Source organism: Gracilinanus agilis, chromosome 1 (genome assembly GCF_016433145.1).
Source record: "Gracilinanus agilis isolate LMUSP501 chromosome 1, AgileGrace, whole genome shotgun sequence".
Taxonomy (NCBI): domain Eukaryota; kingdom Metazoa; phylum Chordata; class Mammalia; order Didelphimorphia; family Didelphidae; genus Gracilinanus; species Gracilinanus agilis.
In genome coordinates, this window is record NC_058130.1 from 64,902,370 (window position 1) to 64,913,875 (window position 11,506).

The following is an 11,506-nucleotide window of genomic DNA, read 5'->3' on the forward strand; positions in this document are numbered from 1 at the left end:
TTTCTTTCTTTCTTTCTTTCTTTCTTTCTTTCTTTCTTTCTTTCTTTCTTTCTTTCTTTTTTTCTTTCCTTCTTTCCCCTTACCTTCTGTCTTAGAATGGATTCTAAGTATTAGTTCCAAGGGAAAAGTAAGGCTAGGCAATTGGAGTTAAGTGATTTGTCCAGGGTTGCACATCTAGGAAATATTTGAGGTCAGATTTGAACCCAAGTCCTCCTGACTCTAGATCTGGTGTTCTATTCACTGTGCCACCTAGCTGTCCTTGCCAAGTTTATTTTCGAAGAGATCTAGCCAGGTCATCACAAGCCAGGCTTACATAGGAATGTCCCAGAGGGATCACTTTGAATGGGAGGATGTGGGGAAGAGAATTCTGTCAATTATCACCTTTCTGGGATATTCTGAATGGAAGGGATCCCAAGTATGGAACAAGCAAAGATGTGGCATCAGGGCTTTCTCTTCTATTTCAGAGTTTCATGAAATAAGGTGATGCAGGAAAGAATTTTGACCAAGGTGTCAGGAGACCTTCTCATTTCCAAATCATTTTGCAATGCAGGAACTCAGTTTCTCCAAATGTCAAACTGGGCACAATTCTGCCCCAATTGTCTCCTACCACTCTTGTGAGAATCAAATGGATATAAATGTACTTTTGGGGAAAAATGGATATAAAAGTACTTTGGGAAAAAAGTGGAAAAGACAATAGAAGCATAAGGAATTCTAGTCACTATTATTGAGTCATAGATCATTGGGACTGGAAGAGACGTTAGAAATCATTGAGACCAACCCTCTCATTTTATAAAGGAGGAAACTGAGGCCCACGGGGGAAGGGACATGGCCAAGGTCACATTGGTTCTTAACTTCAGAGCTGGGATAGGCTAGATTAGAGGGTGGTAGGATAGAAATTGTCAGGTCTTGGGAGGAAGATGAATGAAATTTAGGGACAAGATTGGGGAGATATCCTTAGAGTACTGGGTTTGAACTTTGGAGATCATCTATTCTAATCCTTTAATTTTGTATAGAATACAATTGAGGCTTGTTGAGATTAAACAATCTGCCTGGGAATCACAAAACCAGTAAGTGGTAGGTTTGGGACCTGATCAGGAGTTCTTAACCTGAGGCCCATGACTTGTTTTAGCAATATTTTGATAAATGTATTTTAGTAGAATTGAATTCCTTGATAATGCTAGATATTTTGTTTTATGCTACTAAGTCTCTAGGCTTCGCCAGACCACCCAAAGAAGGTCACGACTCACAAAAGTTTAAGAACTCTTGTGCTAGAATAATTCAGGTATCCTAACAGGGTTCTTTCTATTATGGACTCCTTTATTTTTTTATATATCAGAAAACTTGCTAGTTTTTTTATGGCTTTCTCTGTCTACCAGACTGCCCATTCCTTAGACCCACTCTGGGATGCCTTCCTCCTTCTTTGGACATCTCCCCCACCTCCCCCGCCTCATATGTAGACATTTCTATACTTGGAACACTCCAAGATAGAAGTTTCCAGTTTCCCAGCTAAAAGGCAACTCCCTCCCTGTGTTCTGAGTGGTGGAGAGCTGAGCAGGTCTGCTGAGCATGACCTCTTCCATTCTATAATAGTTCTGATCCAGAAGGTGCCCAAACCCCTGTGTTCTAAGCCATCTTAGAGTCTGCTTTCCTGCCAACATGGCCTGACTCTCACAGGGGTCATCCTTGGTCATATTCCTTCTTGGCTCTTTCTCAGTCCCAACCCTGGGGTGAGGGAGGCTGATGATCTGTTCTAGTTTTGGGGTGTTGGCCCCTGTACCAAGATGAGAAGGTTGACAAATAGCCCAGTTTGGAGAATGTCAATGGGTTTATTTGGCCACCTTGGGGCTCTTCCCTCCTGGTTTTTTGGGTAGCCCCAGTTGTGCTGCCATTTAGGCTTTTTGTTAATCATGGCAATTAAGAGACATCTTGTTTTCAGCCCTGACTGGCTTACCTAGTACTTCTACCAACCCCCCTTTACTCCCAGCAATGCATTCTGACACACCTGATCCATCCATCGTGTCTCCTTCCTTTGTCTTGGAAGAAAAGAGAATGTGGGATTTCTGCAGCTGAGGCTCTCTCTCCTCCCCCTCCTTCCATGACTTCTTCCAAGAGTTGGCGTCTCCTTCTCCTGGGGTCTATGTATAGCATGCTGGTGGTTTCCCCCTTCTCTTGGTTTTCCTTATCTCTGTCATGCACTGTGCCTGCTGAGAGGCCCTGCCTACCTTGTAAGGGCTGAAGAGGGGGTTGGGGTATAAAGGGGAATGAGAACTCCAGCACTAGGGAGGTGCTGCTGCTCTACTCTGCCTGGGTCACATCACATATGGGGATTGTTCCAAGGAACTTGCAGAAAAGAAGATTGGAGGGAGGAGGGGGTGCCATAGTTGTTGTTCAGTTGTGTCCCACTCTTCATGATCCCATTTGTGGTTTTCTTAGCAAAGATATTGGAGGGGTTTTTCATTTCCTTCTCTACCTCACTTGACAGATGAGGAAACTGAGGCACACAAGATTAAGTGACTTACTCAGGGTCACATAGCTAGTAAGCATCTGTGGCAGATTGGATTCAAGTCTTCCTGACACCAAGCCTAGCACTCTATCCAATGCATCATCTAACTTCCCATACCATAATAGCTCTCATCAAGTATTTGAAGGAAGGGCTATAATATCAGGGAAGGATTAGACTTACTGAACATGGCTCCATAGGACAGAATTAAAATCACATAGTAAGGGGGCAGCTGGGTAGCTCAGTGGATTGAGAAGTCCTAGGTTCAAATCTGGTCTCAGACACTTTCTAGCTGTGTGACCCTGGGCAAGTCACTTAACCCTCATTGCTTAGCCCTTACCACTCTTCTGCCTTGGAGCCAATACACAGTATTGACTTCAAGACAGAAGATAAGGGTTTAAAAAAAAATGAAAAAACATCATATAGTAAAAGAGACAAATTTAGATTAGATGTAGGGAAATAACTTGCTAATAATTAGAGTTTTTCCCGGGGAATGTGCTGCCTGGGGAAGTGAGCTAAAAAAGGGAGTGATCACCATTTGGTGATCAATGATATGGAACTAGAAAGGACTTGATAGGTTATTTAGGTTTAAATAAGTGTTCATTTCACAGATGAGCAAATAGTCTAGAGAGGTTAAGAACATAAATATTTCTATCAGCCTAAGATCACACAGGTGCTGACAGAGGGTTAGATCTGAATCTACTAGGTTTTACAAATCTCCTGCATTACCCCAAGTTGCCTCCTATTTTAACATACTTTTTTTTTAATTTAAAGTTTTGAGATTCAAATTCTCTCCCATCTTCTGACCACCTTCTTTACCCCTTCCCTGAGATGATAATCAATCTGATTTAGATTTTACATGTGTAATCATAGAAAATATTTTTCCATATTAGTCATTTTGTGGAAGAGATTTCAAATTTAAAAAAAGAAGAAAGAAAATTAAATATAGTATGCATTTAGACTCCATTAATCCTTTAGAGGAGGGCAGATGGAATTTTTCATCATGAGTCTCTAGGATTGATTGGATCACTTGCTCCATTGCAGAGAATAACCAGGTCATTCACAGTTGTTCATCAAGAAATATTGCTATTGCTATGTACAATATTCTTCTGGTTTTGCTCACTTCACTTTGCATCAGTTCATGTATATCTTTCCAGATATTTCTAAAATTATCCTGCTGATATGAGCATTTAAAAAAATTCAATTTTATTTCATTTTCAATTCCAAATCATCTTCTTTTCCTTCCCCATTCACTAGAAAATAAGAAAAACAGATTATATTACATTACAAACATATATAGTCATGTAAAACAAATTCTTGCTTTGCTATGTCCGAAATAAGAGGACGAAAGAAAGAAAAGAATTATGCATCAATATGAATTCTGAGCCAATCATTTCTTTGTCTGGAGGTAGGTAGTATGTTTCATCATGAGTCCTTCAGAATTGAGCTTGGTCATTGTGTTCTTAAATCATTCATCAAAATGACTTTATGATATTGCTGTCTCCATGTAAATTGTTTTCCTGGTTCTACTCGCTTAACTTTGCATCATTTCATAAAAGTCTTTCCAAGTTTCTCTAAAATTATTCTCTTCATCAGTTCTTACAGCATAATATTATTCCATCACATTTATATACCATAACTTGTTCAGCTAGTCCCCAATTAATGAAAATTCCTTCAGTTTCCAATTCTTTGCTATTAGAAAAGTAGCTGTGACAAATATTTTTGTTACATATAGATCCCTTTTCTCTTTCTTTGATCTTTTTGGGATATGGATGTAGTAACAATATCACTGGGTCAGAGGGTATGTGCAGCTCAATAACTTTTGGGGCATAGTTCCAAATTGTTTTCCAGAATGATTGAACAAGTTTTCTGCTTCTCTTTTAATTTTAGCTACATTAGTTTTTTGTGTAAAAAACCTTTTAAATTGTATGTGTTCAAAACTGTCCATTTGACCTCCTGTGAACCACTCTATTTCTTGTTTCTTTATGAATTGTTCCCTTATCTATGAATGTGACAGGTAATTTTCCCCATGCTCCTCTAATTTGCTTGTGATATCATCTTTTATGATTAAATCATATGCCCATTTTGAGCTTATCTTAGCATATACACTATGACATGTTGGTCTATACCTAGTTTTTGCCAGATTGTTTTCCAGTTTTCCCAATTACTTTTGTTTAATAGTGAGTTCTTGAGGAGTCTTGAGGTTTATCGAACCCAAATTTCTGGGCTTATTTGTTTCCATATATTATGTACTTAATCTATTCCACTGATTAACCTCTATTTTTTACATATTTTTTTGACAAATATAGCTTTGTAGCATAGTTTGATTGACAGTCTCCCTTCTTTTCCATTTTTTCATTGATTCCCTTGATATTCTTGACCTTTTGTTCTTCTAGATGAATTTTGTTATTATTTATTTTTAGATCTTAGAAAGTAGTCCTTTGGGTAGTTTGTTTGGCATGACACTGAGTGAATGAACTTAGATAAGTGTTGTTATTTCTATGATATTGGCTCAGTCTACCCATGAACAATGAAGATTTCTCTTAATATTTCTAATTTAGATCTGGCTTTATTTAAGTAAAGAGTTATTGCAAATTGTGTTCACATAGTTCCTGGGTCTTGGCAGGTAAACTCTCAAGTATTTAGTACTGTCTAGTTATTTTATTTTATTTATCTATTAAAAAAAAACCTTTACCTTCTGTCTGAGGCAGAAGAGTGGTAAGGGCTAGGCAATGGGGATTATGTGACTTGCCCAAGGTCACACAGCTAGGAAGTGTCTGAGGCCAAATTTGAACCTAGGACCTCCCATCTCTAGGCCTGGTTCTTAATTCACTGAGGCATCCAGCCGGTCCCCTTGTCTACTTATTTTAAATGGAATTTTTCTTTCTTTTTCTTGCTGTTGGATTTTGGTGGTAACACACAGGAATGCTGATGATTTATGTGCATTTATTTTATATCCTGTAACTTTGCTGAAGTTGTTCATTGTTTATTTGTACATATTTCTTTGTTTATTTTCTCCCTCAAATTGTGAAATCTTTGAAGTCAGAGACTGTCTTTTGCCTCTTGTATCCTGTACTTAGCACATAGTAGGCAACAAAATGTCTATTGCTTGTTTCAATTAGTTTTTGAGTTGATCCTCTCAGAAGTTCTCTAAGCAAGCCATTATATTATTTACAAAAAATGGGTAATTCTATCTCCTCTTTGCTTGTGTTCATTTAATTTTTTCTTGTTTTATTGCTATAGTTTCCAGGACAATATTGTCAATCAATAAACATTTGTTAAACACCTACTACATACCAGATCTTGTGCTAAGCAACGGGGATACAGCAGGAAGCATAAGACAGTCCCTGCTTTCAAGGAGCTTACAATCTAATGGGGGAGAAAACATGCAAATAAATATGTACGTATCAAATTATATATGGGATAAATAGTAAATAATCTGAAACAGGAATGAAAAGGTCTCATGGGTTGGTACTCTGAATTAAGAAGAGCTAGAGTTAAAATAATAAATAAAGATAGTAAGTAAAATAATAAAAATGAAAAAATGGATTAAAATAATAAAAAGATTTGTTCTGAAATTTTTTTTAAAAAGGAACAGTTCAAAGCTTTTATGATTGATGGCTCTCTGTGGCCTCTGGGTGTGAATATATGTACATTTACTGCAGTTCATGAGTCAGGATGTGGAGTCTTAGAGGAAGAAATAAATCGTACTTGGCGTGGCATTTTCACAGGGTCGGAATTTTTACAGTGACTTGGCTCAGTCTTGTAAAATTCATCCAACTGTGGCGGGAGACGGGAGGTCTGTGCCCCTGCTCTGACAGCAGCTGTGGGACAGAAAAGCCAATATCACCAGCCTGCCTACAGGAGATGAATGCATGAGGTACTAGATAGGAATAGGAATAAGAGACTCTGAATTGTGATTTGTGTTGAGTGGATCTCAAGTCTAGGCTTGACAGACTTAAGACAAAGAAGGGAGCCTTCTCTTCCCTGGAGGTAGTCAGGATTCTCATGGATAGAGGGATGAATAACTGGAAATACCTTTCCAAAAAGCAATTGGGGGGGGAATGGAAAACAAAGAAACAATAGTAATTAGGAATGAAAAATGGAACTGATATTAATACAGAGTGTAAATAAAAATATAGGAGATATAGGGAAATATCTAGAAGCAGAGTGGTATAGTGGAGAGAGATGCTTTAGAGTCAGGAAGGCTTGAGTTCAAGTCCTCTCACTGTTGCTAACTGGCTGTGTCACCCTTGACAAGGGTGCCACTCAATGCTCTGGGTCAGAGGTTTCAAACTCAGGCAAACTTCCAGTGCAGAGTTATTAAACTTGGGCAAACTCTGGAGGGCAACCTAGACCAGATTAAAATGTAACTGGGATATGTTTAACAAATTTAACAAAATAACTAAAAATGCAATAAAGTAAATCTGTGTTTTTCTAAGTTAATATATGGGATAGCTAGGTAGCACAGTGGATAGAAGAGTGCCATGCTTGGAGCCAGGAAGATCAGAGTTCATATGTGACCTTAGATACTTACTAGTTGTGTGACCTTGGGCAAGTCACTTTACCCTGTTTGCCTCAGTTTCCTCATCTGTCAAATGACCTGGAGAAGGAAATGGCAAACTGATTCAGTCTCTTTGCCAACAAAACCTCCAATGAGGTCATGAGGAGTCAAGTCAGACATCACTCAACAACAAAGTCAATGTGTGCCCGCCATATTTCTTTTTTCTTTTTTGATTTTTTTTTTAAACCCTTAACTTCTGTGTATTGGCCCCTAGGTGGAAGAGTGGTAAGGGTGGGCAATGGGGGTCAAGTGACTTGCCCAGGGTCACACAGGGAAGTGTCTGAGGCCGGCTGCCCCCCATGTTTCTATTTCAGTTTGACACCACTGACAAAGGTGATTCTCTAAGATTAGGAGTTGCATGGAAGGTGCTACACTTCAATGTGGAGGGAATTTCCTCCTACATAATCCTATATAACAATGAAATCACAGGTCCAGTTCCTATTCCATGGACACTTCTAATAAAAGACTCCCTGTTTTCCCCTCTGGTCACTTGTTACCATCTTAAGGGGGGAATAGAAGGACTCTTTGGGTTACATATTCAAGATCACCTTTCTTCATAGCTTTCCTAGTATTTTTCCAGAGTAGTTGTTATTATTTTATCATTTTCAGTCATATCTGACTCTTTGTGATCCCGTTTGGAGTTTATGTGGCAAAAATGCTGGAGTAGTTGGCCATTTCCTTCTCCAATTCATTTTACAGATGAAGAAACTGAGGCAAGCAGGGGTGATGTGACTTGCTCAGGGTCACAAAGCTACTAAGTATTTGAGGCCAGATTTAAACTCAAGAAGATGAGTCTTCCTGACTCCAGGCTGGCCACACTATCCACTGTTCTACCTAGCTGCCCCTTCCTACAGTTGTAAGGGATCTTAAAGGCTACCTAGTCCAAGCCCCTCATGTTTATATATAAAGGGGTCAAGGGCTTATGTAGCAAAGAGCTAATTTCCAAAGGGAATCATGGGATCGAAAGCCCAAATGAAAAGGCATATGTATATTTATCCTCAGCCTTAGAAAAAGTCAGCTTGCCATGTGGGAGATACCTAGCCTGTAACCTGAGACAAAAAAGAAGTGAATAAAATTTAATTGCCTTAGCTCAGCTAAGAGTAAGGGCTGAGGAGAACCTTCTGTCGAGAAGTTCTATTTCTGGATATCCTGCATTTGCCTGCGCAACCCATTTCTGTCACTGGGGCACAGTAAAGTCAGTGCAGAGCTGTGAGGCTGATTGACAATAGAGCTGAGGTTGTGTTGATTTGTGTGGACAAGGAATAAAGAAGGAGGGAAGGGAAGGGATTTTGACTTGGCAAGTCTCACTCTACAAGAATAATGACAATTTCTCAAAGCAGCAACAGCAGGAGAAATAGTAAGGACAAAAGGCCAAGAGACAGCAGCAAGAGGCCCTTTCAGAAGCAGAGGGCAGAGGTAGAGAGCTGCACTCCAGTTGGTGACATCCGTGGAGATTGAATGGTGCATCAGCAGCCACAATAGCAAAGCAGCTCCAGGCTAAGCCATGGAATTGGAGAAGGCAGAGATGGCAGTAGTAATTGGTTGCCGGGAGACAAAGCCATGAGAACTTGGGCAGCAGAAGTTTTCCCAGACTCAACACAGCAATGAGTCTGAGCCCTTTCTTCACCAATGGGCATTCGTTTTCTTTCTTTTTTCAATCTGAAAACTCTTTATTTAATTAATTAATTTAGAATATTTTTCCATGGTTACATGATTCATTTTCCTTCCCTCCTCACATCCCACTCCCCTCCTGTAGCCAATGAGCAATTCCACTGGATTTTACATGAGTCATTGATCAAGATCTATTTCCATATTATTAATATTTGCATTAGGGTGATCGCTTAGAGACTACATCCCCAATCATATCCCCACCAACCTATGTAATCAAGCAGTTGTTTTTCTTCTGTGTTTCTGCTCCCACAGTTCTTTCTCTGAATGTGGATAGCATTCTTTCTCTTAAGTCCCTCAGAATTGTCCTGAATCATTGCATTGCTGCTAGTAGAGAAGTCCATTACATTTGATTGTGCCACAGTTTATCAATCTCTGTGTATAAGGTTCTCCTGGTTCTGCTCCTTTCACTCTGCATCAATTCCTGGAGGTCTTTCCAGTTCACATGGAATTCCTCCAGTTCATTATTCCTTTGAGCACAATAGTATTCCATCACCAACAGATACCATGATTTGTTCAGTCATTCCCCAATTGAAGGGCATCCTCTCACTTTCCAATTTTTTGCCACCACAAAGAGTGTGGCTATAAATATTTTTGTACAAGTTTTTTTCCTTATGATCTCTTTGGGGTATAAACCCAGAAGTGGTATGGCTGGATCAAAGGGTAGACAGTCTTTTAAAGCTCTTTGGGCATAGTTCCAAATTGCCATCCAGAATGGTTGGATCAATTCACAACTCCACCAGCAATGCCAATTTTGCCACATCCCCTCCAACATTTATTATTTTCCTTTGCTGTCATGTTAGCCAATCTGCTAGGTGTGAAGTGGTACCTCAGAGTTGTTTTGATTTGCATTTCTCTAATTATAAGAGATTTAGAACACTTTTTCATGTGCTTATTGATAGATTTGATTTCTTTATCTGAAAATTGCCTATTCATGTCCCTGGACATTTGCTTTCTGGGGATTCATTCCTTTCTTTGGTAGCATAGAGTTGGTGGGAAGCTGTATTCCTTTATGTAGAAAATCAGAGAATGACATGCTGTACAACTTCTTGTTACTTACATCACTTTTCTGTTTCAGTTAAATGCTTCACTATTTGATTTTTGGTTTCTGCTTTGCATATTGGAAGAGTAGGCACTAGATGGGGGCTTGCAGCATATTTCTTTTCTACATTGAATCTAACATATTTAGAAAGTTGAGAGTGATTCTTGTTATATATAATTGGGGAAACTGAGACTTGTGAAAGGAGAACTTAATTCATTATTTCACACAACAGTTTTTCTCCCCATATCCTCCAAATCCTCCTAGGTCAGTGCTTCTTAACCTCAGAGATTTCAGGGGGGAAGGTCCATGAACACGAAGAGGGAAAGTTATATCTATATTTCACTAGAACGGATTTGCTTTGTAATCTTGTATATTTTTAAAAATGCATTTAAAGACATTATTCTGAGAAGGGATCCATAGGCTTCCCCAAAGATTGCCAGAGAGGTCCACAACACCAATAAGGTTAAGATTCCCTGTTCAAGATTCTATCTGATCTTTCATTGTTAATTTACATATAGGTAGTCTCCACTTCTTGCCATTTAGTTAGCGATGGCAGCTAGTTAGGGGAGAGGGGAAGTCTGCAGAGAATAAGTGGCTTGCTTTGCCTGCCACCAGCCCCTATGGGGGTGTGTGCAGAGATTGTTGAGCATGCTTCTGGAAGTGAATGGTGACGTAATTGAAAAGGTCTGTCCGAAACAAAGAGTATACATAAGAATCCCATGACTATTTCCTTTCTGGTTATTATTATTAGAGGGGGTGGGGAATCTAATGCCAATACTCCCTTAGTGCAGGTTTGGTTTGGGGATGAAAGAAGGCACTAGGAAGTCACTGAACAGTTAATAAAAAGGAAGTTTACGTTGCCCTAACACAGCAAAGATACAAGTGGCATTTATCTTCATCTTCAGGATACATGGCTTCTCTCACCTCTTTATGGAAATACATCTGGTCACCAGGTCAGAGGATGATGACTCTCATGGTTTCCCAAATTTGAGAATGATGTGGGTTGTCATGCAGGCAGGTTGGTGTATGGATGCTGACTGGTTGCTACAAGGACATAGGCAGGAGCTCTGTAATTGGCCAATCAGGATTGGCCAGTGTACCAATAACTTTCCTTCCCTGGAGCCTGTCTAGAACTAGCCAAAATTTGCCTGAAAATTGCCCCACGATGTTTAGCAAATCCTGAGCCTCCATTACCCAGGGGTAAACAAGGCACATGAACTAAAGTGAACCAGGGGTAAAGTGACTTCTGTTCCTTGGTTACTTTCAGACTACTATGGCTCAAACCATTGAACCCTTCCTCAACAACCTAACAAGATAAAAAGTATTTCTGAAAACCCCTTGGGGCCAGTCTCTATCACCACTCTATTGCTATATTCTCTCTTTTTAAAAAACATTTATTAATATTCATTTTTAACCTGTTTACATACTTTATACCCCTACTTTCCCCTTCACCCCCTGCTCTTCCCCCACCCATGGCCAACGTACATTTCCACTGGTTGTAACATGTGTCCTTGGTCAGGACCTATTTCCAAATGCTATATTCTCTTGTAATAAACTTATTTCCTCATCATGGAGACTGCCTGAGTTGTCGATTCTTTGGATGGGCCAATTGAGTCCCAGGAGGCAGCTACATTATCTTGTAGGGAAAGCTAATCTCTCTCAAAGCAGTGTAGGAGGAAGTATGGGCTTAACCCAATTTGGGGAAATAGTGGTAAATATTGATCCTATACAA